The sequence below is a fragment of the Bombina bombina genome, chromosome 3, assembly GCF_027579735.1.
Source record: "Bombina bombina isolate aBomBom1 chromosome 3, aBomBom1.pri, whole genome shotgun sequence".
Classification (NCBI taxonomy): Eukaryota; Metazoa; Chordata; class Amphibia; order Anura; family Bombinatoridae; genus Bombina; species Bombina bombina.
In genome coordinates this window covers 316425727-316438667 of record NC_069501.1, presented here as the reverse complement: position 1 = coordinate 316438667, position 12941 = coordinate 316425727, and positions in this window count along the sequence as shown.

Here is a 12941-nt window from a genome sequence, read left to right as displayed (position 1 = left end):
AATTTAGTTTAGTGTATTTAATTGTATTTTAGTTTAGATATTTGTAGTTTATTTAATTTATTGATAGTGTAGGTGCATTTGTAACTTAGGTTAGGATTTATTTTACAGGTAAATTGGTAATTATTTTAACAAGGTAGCTATTAAATAGTTATTAACTATTTAATAGCTATTGTACCTAGTTAAAATAAATACCAAGTTACCTGTAAAATAAATATAAACCCTAAAATAGCTACAATGTAATTATTAATTACATTGTAGCTATCTTAAGGTTTATTTTATAGGTAAGTATTTAGATTTAAATAGAAATATTTTAATTAATAATATTAATATTAATTCAATTTATTTTAATAAGAATTTAGTTAGGGGAGTTAGATAGTTATGTCGCGAACCTAAAATGTTGCGTTCGCGAACGGCGGACGCAAACTTCCACAACTGTTCGTGAACGGGCAAACCGGGCAAACTGCCATAGACTTCAATAGGCAGGCGAATTTTAAAACCCACATGGACTCTTTCTGGCCACAATAGTGATGGAAAAGTTGTTTCAAGGGTACTAACACCTGGACTGTGGCATGCCGGAGGGGGATCCATGGCAAAACTCCCATGGAAAATTACATAGTTGATGCAGAGTCTGGTTTTAATCCATAAAGGGCATAAATCACCTAACATTCCTAAATTGTTTGGAATAACGCGCTTTAAAACATCAGGTATGTACACTACTGTTACACCAGATATGAGTTGCACTGGGGTGACACTGTGCCCTGGCAGGCAGGCACTGAAACGCACACGTGTGAAGGAAACTGACTGCTATTATTTAACACAGTCAAAAAAGTGTTGTTTTTTTTAAATCTACACTAATGTTACACCAGATATGAGTGGTGGCAGTGGGCAAGTGGGCACAGTATACGCTGTGAGCCTGACACACACGCTGGCAGGCAGGCAACTGCAATTAGATTACACAGGAAAAAAACAAAGCAGCCCTAAAAAGGGCTTTTTGGGGTGCTGTCCTTACAGCAGAGATCAGATGAGTCCTTCAGGACTGTAGTGGACACTGAATACACTAGCCTAGCTATAGATTTCCCTACTAAATCAGCAGCAGCTACACTGTACCTCCTCTCACTAACAATGCAGCTTCCGAATTAATCTAAAATGGATGCTGTCCAGGAGGTAGGAGGGTCTGGGAGGGAGGGTCTGCTGCTGATTGGCTGGAATGTGCCTGTTGACTGTGAGGTACAGGGTCAAAGTATTACTCAATGATGACGAATAGGGGGCGGATCGAACATCGCATATGTTCGTCCCACACGGCGAACACGAACATGCTATGTTCGCCGGGAACTATTCACCAGCGAACAATTCGCGACATCACTAGTGTTAGAGTTAGATAGGGTTATTATACTTAATATATATATAATATAATAACTATATTAACTATATTAACCCTAATATAATTAGGGTTAATATATATAATATAATAACTATATTAACCCTAATATAATTAGGGTTAATATAGTTAATATAGGTGGTGGCAGTGTAGGGGGATTAGATTAGGGGGGTAATACATTTATTATAGGTGCCGGTGGTATAGGGGGATTAGATTAGGGGGTAATACATTTATTATAGGTGGCGGCGGTGTAGGGGATTTATATTATAGGCAAAAGAGCTGATTACTTTGTGACAATGCCCCGCCAAAAGCCCTTTTAAGGGCTGGTAAAAGAGCTGATTACTTTGGGGCAAAGCCCCGCCAAAAGCCCTTTTAAGGGCTGGCAAAAGAGCTGTTTACTTTGGGGTAATGCCACGCAAAAAGCCCTTTTCAGGGCTATTTGTAGGGTTAGACTTAAGTTTAGTGGTAGGGATAGTTTAGTATTTTAGGGGTTAATTAATTTAATATAGCTGGCGGCGGTGTAGGGGGATTTAATTAGGGGTTAATAATTTTAATATAACTGGCGGCAGGGTAGGAGCTCACATTAGGGGGTAGTTAATGTAGCTGGTGGCGGGGTCCGGGAGCGGCGGTTTAGGGGTTAATATATTTTTTATTATTAGGAGAGTGAGGGGTGATAGCGGATAGAGGGGTACACGTGTCGGGCTATGTTTGGGAGGCGTGTTAGACAGTACGGGAGATTTAATACTTTAGTCAGGTTTTGTAGGCGCCAGCAGTTTCTAAAGTGCAGTAAGTCACTGGCGACTCCAAAAATTTGTACTTACGCAGATTTCTGGACATCGCTGGTTTATCCGACTTACGGCACTTTAGCATCTGATGGCGCCGTATATATGGGATAGCTCGAGTTGCGAGCTGAAACTACGGGCGGCGGGGGTTCCCTCGCTTGCACCGCAAACTACGATCTTTATCGGATCACGCCCCAAGTGAGAGAGGAGAGACAGCGGTTTAAGCAGGGTTCAAAAAGTTCCAATTATTTTCCAATTATATACCAGTCGCTGTTCTGTATTTTTAATATCCATATATAATATATATAATAACTCTGTTGTTATAACTCTCTCTACACTTATGAACTAGCACACTTAGAGAACTGCACACATGCAATGCTGCACTGATCTAACAAGCTAGGAATTATACATTTCAATGGCACTCAGCTAGTAATGGGGACCAGGCTGAATAAGGAAAATCATGGAGCAGAGTTTGAATGTGATATGGGTAAAGTAGGATGCCACATAGCCAGGGTCAAGGCTTCCAAAGGGCGGAGTGATCTCCAGAAACACTTGTGAAACTAGGACATTTGTGAGGAAGACAGTATGGCGGGAGGTACAGTTAGACCAAGCTCTAAAACCTTCATCAAATAAGTTAGGAATTTATCATCACTTTTATTTGAAATGATAAGCGACCATGGTAGTCAGTGCAAGGAAGGTAAAGAAGACTGAAGGGATCTAAAATAAAAGTGTAGGCAAGTGGAATTGGTCCTGACATTAATGGAGGGAAATAATGATATAGAAGCAACAGAAAGCGAAATTAAAAGTCAACATAATCATCTGAAGGTAAAGACTGTGATATACTAGTGGTCATCATCAATGCACATTGGTTCTAACTCTGTATGAGGTGAATAATATACCTAGTAAAATGGTAAAAGTCAACTACTGCATCTTGCTTGGCATTAAGAAAATAAATTAAAAATAAAGGAGCATAGATTTTAGAATGTGTGCTTATAGATGTTTCTGTGTGAGGGATTCCTCGCACCATCAGCTCTGAAAAGTTTCAGCTAAGTCATCCATTCAATACTGGAGGTAAGAAAAACAAGTCACTTAGAAATAATATCAATCATTATTTCAACTGCAAAGAGAAAAACACCTACAGATGTAAAATGTGAGATTGGATCATTTGTCATTCTTTTGTCACTGCTTAGATGTGATTTTTTTTTTTCTTCTTAAATTGATTCTACTTTTATATTCATAGTATGATTCATGCACTATATTTGGTGTTTACTGTTAAAATGTAGTGAGCTTTAATGCATAGTTACCTAATATGTCTATAGACCCTGCACTTGTTGCTAAAATTGAGTTTTTTTTTTTTTTTTTTTTAGAAATTTCAAGTTGTGAATAATGTGTACATGAACTCAAATTTTAATGTCAAGTGTATTAAATGAATTGATATAAAATATAACACTCGCCTCCTTTTTGATTAATGTTCCCATGAGTTCTCCTCAGTTGACGGCATTTCCAATTAAGATATGGAAGGGCACAAACCACCTAACCAAAAAGAAAAACATTTAAATTTTGGAAGGACCAGGTACTAGCAATTATACAAACTATTTATTCAGTGTCTCTATCTGATACTGAGAGCAATGTTCAGCAATGAGGGTGCACATTACATTTAAGTGTATTTAATGGTTGTAATAGAATTAGAATTTAAGTTTAATGTGCCCTAAAATACATACCTAATTCCCCTTTTTTTCTCCCTTTATATTTGCTTATAATGTCCTAATATGGACCATGTATAATTTAAAATGTGTGGCCTAGATTGCAACTGGAGCTCTCTTGATAGTGTAGGACCATGCTAAGATAGGTGCGCAATCAGCTATCCATGGGAAAACAGAAATTACCAGAGAATGTTTAGCGCTGCTGACATCCCTTTAGAGCTCAATATACTTTTAATGGATAATGTGACTGCTAAATCACTCATATTACAAGTTGAAAGTTATTTGTTGTGCAAACACATAACAGCACTAAAAATGTTAGCTCCACTTGAGACCTGAAATAAATGGTCACGGGCTACAAGAAAAGTTTACTAAAACATATTAAAATATGTTTTAGTAAACATAGTAAAAACAGTAAACACAGTCATAGGAACAGTTCGAGAAGACTCACCTACTATTGTGCCGTAGGAGTGGACGAAAACTTAAGTGATTCATATCACTCTGTTTGAGAGACGATCAATTCCCTCTTCCATACCACAGTGTTTACCACCACCATTCAATGCTACCACTCTCAACGGAAAGTGAGTAGGTTCCAGATACTTTTCCAATAATATTTATTTGTCATACCCAACGAGACTTGCATTGCATTATCGTCTATTAGACGAACGGCTCTATACACGTGTACACATCTTTTTAACGATCGTTATATATATGTTTTCAATGCACTTTCATTTTATCTGGACATCCAGTTTTTATATTTAATAACTGTTTGTCAGGGTTTTTCCCTGTTGTGTTTGCCATGTGCTGCTGGCAGCCATTTTACTAACCTCTCTTCCTGACTTGGTGCATTGTGGGGGATGCTGCTCACTTCCTGCACTTCCTTTTATGGCCAGACTGTTGTGCATCATCCATGTGAGACAGGATGCAGTCTCAGAATTGTGATGTCATCATTTATTATTTAAAGGGCCTCTGTTCAGTATGCTTTGCCTTTGCGTTGTCTGAGACCTGTTTGTGAGAGTTCCTGTGTATTACCTGGCTGCCTGACGTCCTTCCTGGTTCCTGATCCCTGGCTTGTTCCTGACTCTGCTGTTCTCCTTGTTCCTTATTCCGGCTCATCTGACTATTCACTTTGGCTCCTGACTTGGCTCGTCTGACTACCAGCTCTGGTTTTGATTCCTGGCTTGTTATTTGACTTGTAGACATTTTATTATTTTTTGCTATTAATAAAGGTGTGATTATTTTTGCACTTCTCGTCTCAGTCTGATTCCTGGCACCCTGACTATACGCAAAGGCCATGAATCCTGATGGTGCTAATTATCCACCTTTACCTGCCATCATTTCCAGGATGGATGTACAGGATCACCGCTTGGATCAATTTGCACTAGCCCTGCAAACCCTGCTGACTCGCACTGCACATTTGGACCAAAGTGTCCTGCATGTTATGGCTGCTCCTGTTTCCGCTGCTGCACCTTTGCCTACCAGGAGCATGTCCGGTTCTGCACTTCTACTTAAGCGATATGGAGGCGATCTTATTCAGTGCAGAGGGTTTTTGAACCAGGTGGGCATTTACTTTGAGATGTTACCTCAGGCGTTTCCCTCTGACAGAGATAAGGTGGGATTTCTCATCTCGTTACTCTCTGACACAGCTCTTGCCTGGGCTAATCCCTTGTGGGAGACTCCTTTCGAAGAGTATTTGATGTTCCGGCTCGCTCTTCCTCTGCTGCTAAACGACTCATGTCCATTCAGCAAGGTACAAGATCTGTTGCTCAGTATGCTATTGAGTTCCATACACTTGCCGCAGAGGTAGGTTGGAACAATGAAGCCCTTGTTGCCGCCTTCTTTCATGGGCTATCTGATGCGATTAAAGACGAAGTTGCTGCCAGAGATTTACCAGAGGATCTCGAGGCATTGGTGTCTTTTCTTATCCTAATTGACATCAGACTCCATCAGAGGCCCTCTTTCAAGGAGCGCTTGCGGGAGCCTCCTGTTCCGTTGTCTCCTACGTGTTCATTCCCACCCATGCCTCCCTCTCCTCCCATGCCTCCTGGTCCCGAGTCACCAGGTACTGCTGAGCCGATGCAGTTGGGATTCACGCGTCTCTCCACGGCGGAGAGGGTCTTTAGGAGGAGGGAGGGGCTCTGCCTCTATTGTGGGTTACAGGGCCACCTTTTGAAGTCTTGTCCTACACGGCCGGGAAACGCTCACACCTAAGGTCCTATCGGGGGCAGACCTTGGGTGGTTTATCCTTGTCCCCGGAACCGCTTAAGGAGAAACCTTTGGTCACGGTTGTCCTTTCCTGGGTGGACTCCTCCATAGTCACTCAGGCTCTTGTTGACTCCGGTGCTGCTGGCTATTTCATTGACAGTGCTTTTGTATCAAAGCACTCCATTCCTGTTTTGCCTCGGTCCATTCCGCTTGCTATTGAGGCCATTGATGGCAGGCCCCTTCAGCCCGCACTCGTTATTCACGAAACTGCTCCGTTGTCCATGGCTGTTGGGGCTCTCCATTTTGAAACCCTCTAGTTCCAGGTGATAAACTCTCCGCATTTTCCAGTTGTTCTGGGTTATCCCTGGCTCCAAAAGCACAATCCCAGTCTCGACTGGCGCAGGTCCGAAATTTTGTTGTGGTCCCCGCAATGTATTTCCACTTGTCTTCGGAAACCAGTTAAAGTCTTGTGCACTTCTTCGGTATCTCAATTGCCAGAGGAGTACCGAGAGTTCCTAGATGTGTTTGACAAGGTGCGTGCCGGTACGTTGCCTCCTCACTGGTCTTACAATTGTGCCATAGACCTGCAACCCGGAGCCATTCCTCCTCGGGGCCGGGTGTACCCTCTGTCTGTTGCAGAGAATTGTGCTATGGAGGAGTATGTAGCTGATGCTCTGTCGTGGGGGATCATCCGCAAATCCTGCTCTCCTGCAGGGGCTGGCTTCTTCTTTGTGAAGAAAAAGGGTGGCGAGTTAAGACCATGTATCGATTATAGGGGTCTTAACCGTCTTACCATTAAGAATGCTTAGCCTATTACGCTCATTACGGAACTCTTTGACCGCCTCAAGGGAGCTACGGTCTTTACTAAACTTGATTTGAGAGTAGCGTAAAATCTTGTTAGGATTAAGGAGGGTCACGAATGGAAAACAGCATTTAACACCAGAAGCGGGCATTATGAGTATCTTGTAATCCCCTTTGACCTATGTAATGCTCCTGCTGTTTTTCAGGAATTTATTAATGATGTCCTACAAGATATGTTGCAACAGTGTGTTGTGGTGTACTTAGACGACATCCTCATACACTCACCCACACTTGAGGCTCATTGTTCTGATGTTACATGGGTTCTTCAGAGACTACGTGAGAATGGCCTGTTTTGTAAACTTGAGAAATGTGAGTTCCATCAGACTCAAGTAACCTTCCTAGGTTATGTTATCTCTGTTGCAGGGTTCTCCATGGATCCTGACAAGTTATCTGCAGTTCTGCAGTGGCCTCGCCCAGTTGGTCTTCTGTCTATTCAACGTTTTTTGGGGTTCGCCAATTACTATAGAAAGTTTATTAAAAACTTTTCTTCCTTGGACAAACCTATCACTGACATGACCCGTAAAGAGAATGATCCACTCCATTGGTCACCTGCTTCCATTGAGGCCTTTGATAGTCTTAAGACTGCCTTTGCTGCCGCTCCAGTTCTGGCTCATCCTAACCCTGTCCTGCTTTTCGTTCTTGAGGTCGATGCATCTGAGACTGGAGTAGGTGCCCTCTTGTCTCAACGCCCTATGCCTGACGGTTCCTTGCATCTGTGTGGTTTCTTCTCTAAGAAATTGTCTCCAGCGGAGTGCAATTATGAAATTGGCGACAGGGAATTACTGGCCATAATTTTGGCACTCAAGGAATGGAGGCATCTTCTCAAGGGTACTAGCATGCCAGTGCTCATTCTTACTGACCACAAGAATTTAACTTATCTATCTGAAGCAAAACGATTGTCGCCCCGACAGGCCAGATGGGCGCTATTTTTGTCTCGATTTAATTATGTGGTCTCCTACCTGCCTGGTAGTAAGAATGTTAGGGCTGATGCCCTCTCTCGACAATTTTCGCCTCTGCCCAAGGAGGAGTTTGTACCTACTCCTGTTATACCTCCTGACCATATTTTGGCTACCATACGTACTAATTTGACTTCTCCCTTGGGGAAGGAGATCCTGGCTGCACAAACCAATGCACCGCCTGAGAAACCTAGTGGTAAGTGTTTTGTTCCTTAGAATCTTCAAACTAAACTTTTGCACACTTACCACTATCCTAAAGCCGCAGGTCACTCAGGCAAGAACCAAATGATTTGGTCTGTCACTCGACAATTCTGGTGGCCAGGTCTTTGTTCTGATGTTGCTGCATATGTTGCCTCCTGCTCAGTTTGTGCACAGAATAAGACTCCTCGACATCTTCCTGTGGGTCTTCTTCAACCTATTGCTAGTGGTGAGTGTCCTTGGACACATCTTTCCATGCTCTTCATTGTCGAGCTCCCTGTTTCCAATGGCAATACTGTTATCCTTATGGTGGTTGACCGTTTTCTAAAATGTCACATTGCATTCCCATGATGAAGCTGCCTACCGCTCAGGAGCTTGCTTCAATTTTTGCCCGGGAGGTCTTCCGTCTACATGGGTTACCCAAGGAGATAGTGTTGTACTGGGGTAGCCAGTTTGTCTCCAGATTTTGGCGTTCCTTTTGTGCTCAAATGGGGATCCAGTTTTCCTTCTCCTCAGCATATCACCCTCAATCCAATGGGGCTGCGGAACGGTCTAATCAAGCTCTGGAACAGTTCCTCCGTTGCTATGTCTCAGATCACCACAATAATTGGTCTGAACTGTTACCTTGGGCAGAGTTTGCTCGTATTAGTGCTATCCCTCCAAGTTATCCCCGTTCATGGTGAATTATGGGTTTCAACCATCCTTGTTGCCCAATTCATTCATGTCTCAGGGTATTCCGGCTTTGGAGGAGCATCTCCGGCAACTCCGTTCCACGTGGGTGCAGATTCAGGATTGACTTCATCGTTCTATGCAGCGCCAAAAGTTCCAGGCTGATCGTAGGCGTCTGCCCGCACCTTCCTACCAGGTTGGTGAGAGAGTTTGGCTGTCATCCCGCAACTTGAACCTTCGTGTGCCTTCCAAAAAAATTGGCTCCCGTTATGTTGGTCCTTTTCGAATACTCCGACGGGTTAATCCTGTGGCCTACGCTCTTGACCTTCCTCCTGCTATGCGCATCTCCAATGTTTTTCATGTCTCCCTCTTGAAACCATTGGTTTGTAATCGGTTTACCACTGTGTTGCCTCGTCCCTGTCCTATCTTGTTGACAACCATTAGGAGTATGAGGTTGGCAGCATTATTCACTCTCGTATGTCCAGGGGCCATGTACAGTATTTGGTTCACTGGAGGGGCTACGGTCCGGAGGAGCGTTCTTGGGTTCCCTCCTCTGATGTTCATGCTCCTGCCCTCCTCCATGCCTTCTATGCCCGTTTCCCCAATAAGCCTTTTGTCCTCCCGCGGGGAGGGGTCGTTGAGGGGAGGGTACTGTCAGGGTTTTTCCCTGTTGTGTTTGCCATGTGCTGCTGGCAGCCATTTTACTCACCTCTCTTCCTGACTTGGTGCATTGTGGGGGATGCTGCTCACTTCCTGCACTTCCTTTTATGGCCAGATTGTTGTGCATCATCCATGTGAGACAGGATGCAGTCTCAGAATTGTGATGTCATCATTTATTATTTAAAGGGCCTCTGTTCAGTATGCTTTGCCTTTGCGTTGTCTGAGACCTGTTTGTGAGAGTTCCTGTGTATTACCTGGCTGCCTGACATCCTTCCTGGTTCCTGATCCCTGGCTTGTTCCTGACTCTGCTGTTCTCCTTGTTCCTGATTCCGGCTCGTCTGACTATTCGCTTTGGCTCCTGACTCGGCTCGTCTGACTACCAGCTCTGATTTTGACTCCTGGCTTGTTATTTGACTTGTGGACATTTTATAATTTTTTGCTATTAATAAAGGTGTGATTATTTTTGCACTTCTTGTCTCAGTCTGATTCCTGGCACCCTGACACTGTTTTATAAGTACTGTTCTAGTGCTGGTTTTTTATTCATAGAATAATGGTATATTTTGTATAATAGTATACTCTATATGTTATTTCTTGTATTAAAATTTTGCTTCTAAGTGCCCTGTGTTACAAGTGCCGAGTTAAGAACTGGAGTTGGAAACTGGAGGGGGAAACTGCAGTCCCACTAAAAGGTAAAACCTACTAACTATACACCTGCACAATGCTTTCAATGTATTTTCTGCTATCTCTGTCTGCCCTTTTCCTAAAAATCACTGCACTTCCCTGTAGCAACAATAACCCTCACACTATCCTTATCTCACCCTCCCTTCTCTCATCCCCTATGCTGTCCTCTCATGAACTACTTTGTCTCCTTAGAAATACTTCCCCATCTAACTCTCCTGTGTCTAATCATACCCGCTACTACAAGTCCCCCTCTCACCTTCTGTCACTCACACTCCTCCTACTGCTTGCTGCTGGTGACATCTCTCCTAACCCTGGCCCTGCAGCATTAACCACACTTTTACACTCTCACTCAGTCCCCCACTGCAAAAACTCTAGGTCACGCAATCCTAACAATCTCATCTCTATTAACACACAGCGCTTATCCCCTCTCTTTTCTTGTGCTCTTTGGAATGCATGCTCTGTCTGTAACAAACTCACAACTGTTCATGACCTTTTTATTTCTAATGCTTTCAATCTTCTAGCAATTACTGAAACCTGGTTATCATCTTCTGACACTGCTTCCATTGCTGCTCTCACGCACGGTGGTCTCCACTTTAGCCACACACCTAGGCCAGGTGATAGACTCTGATACTCTCCCCCTCCTGCTCCTTTCAGCACCTGCAGCCTCATCCATCTCTCTCCTTTTCCTCCTTTGAAGTTCACTGCATCCGACTATTCTCCCCCCTCTCCCTCAGGGTGGCAGTTATCTATCGCCCCCCTGGACCAACCTCCCAATTCCTTGATAAGTTCGCTGCCTGGCTCTCTCACTTTCTCTCTACAAATACACCTGCTTTAATCCTGGGGGACTTCAACATCCCCATTGATAACCCATCTGCCCCTGCTGCCTCTAAACTTCTCTCACTCACAAACTCCTTTGGTCTCTCACAATCCACCATATTCCCTACTCACCGCGATGGACACTCTATTGATCTAGTATTCTCCTACCTCTGCTCTCCCTCTGACGCCACCTGTCTCCCATTTCCCATCTCAGACCACCATCTGCTCACCTTTAAGCTTAATATACAGGCTAAACCTAATTCTCCCCCTCACCCCCGCACCTGTAGAAATCTGCACACTGTGGATCCTCTACAACTCTCCAACCTTATTCAAAAACACCTCCCCCACACTTCCACAATATCCTGCCCTGACCTTGCTACAACCCACTATAACAATACTCTCTCCTCGGCACTGGACACTTTCGCTCCTCCCCAAATACGCAAAACCCCACGCCGTCGGCTCCAACTCTGGCACTCTAACCAAACACGCTACCTGCAAAAATGCTCCCGTGCTGCTGAACTTGCCTGGAGAAAATCCCGCTCTGAATCAGATTTCCTTCACTATAAGTTCATTCTTTATTCTTACTCCTCTGCCCTTCACTTTACCAAGCAAACCTACTTCTCTTCTCTTATATCTACTCACTCCACAAACCCTAAACGTCTCTTCTCCATTTTCAACTCTCTCCTTTACCCACCTTCACCACCCCCTTCATCTGCCTTTAGTGCTCAAGACCTGGCAGACTACTTTTTCAACAAAACAATTACCATCCGAAGTAATATCCCAACACAAGTCTGCAACCTTCCATCTCCGCCCCTGGCAACCCCCTCCACCACTCTCAGCACCTTCCCCCCTACCTCTGAGAATGAAGTGAGTTCCCTATTGTCTTCCTCACACCTCACTACCTGCCCACTTGACCCTATCCCTTCACATCTAATACCGTCTCTGTCTTCTACCCTCACTCCAGCTCTTACTCACATATTTAACCTATCCCTTACTACCGGTTCATTCCCATCTTCCTTCAAACATGCAAAGGTCACCCCCATCCTCAAAAAACCCTCCCTCGACCCCAATTCTCCTGCAAACTACCGCCCCATATCACTGCTTCCGCTAGCTTCAAAAGTCCTGGAAAAACTAGTCTTCGATCGCTTAACCCACTTCTTGTCCTCCAACTCACTGCTTGACCCCTTACAATCTGGCTTCCGTTCCCAACACTCAACTGAGACTGCCCTCACCAAAGTTACTAATGATCTTCTTTCTGCTAAAAAAAATGGCCACTACTCAATACTTATCTTACTTGATCTGTCTGCTGCCTTTGACACAGTTGACCATCCCCTTCTCCTACGGACTCTCAGCTCCTTTGGGCTCTCTGACACTGCCCTTTCCTGGATCCACTCTTATCTCTCTAATAGGTCCTTTTCTGTCTCCTTTGCTGGTGGCGACTCCTCTCCATTGCCTCTGTCTGTTGGAGTACCTCAAGGCTCTGTTCTGGGTCCCCTACTCTTCTCTATTTATACATCCTCACTGGGAAAACTTATCAGTAGCTATGGCTTCAACTACCACCTCTATGCTGATGATACCCAGATCTACCTATCCGCCCCTTCACTCTCTCCTTCTATCCTTGCTCACATCGGTGTCTGCTTATCTGGCATTTCTTCTTGGATGGCCTCTCACCACCTAAAAATCAATATGTCCAAGACTGAGCTCCTTCTAATCCCCCCCTCTAATTCTACCCCGGTTCCTAACTTTTCAATCACTGTTGGTGATACCACTATCTCCCCATCACCCCAAGTCCGTGTCCTAGGAGTTACACTTGACTCCAATCTGTCCTTCATTCCCCACATTCAATTGCTCTCTTCCTCCTGTCGCAACCATCTACGCAATATCTCCAAAATCCGTCCATTTCTGAGTGCTGAAACTACTAAACAGCTAATCCACTCCCTGGTAATCTCCCGACTTGACTACTGTAATAACCTACTAACTGGCCTCCCTCTCTCCCGCCTCTCCCCTCTTCAATCCATCCTAAATGCCTCTGCTA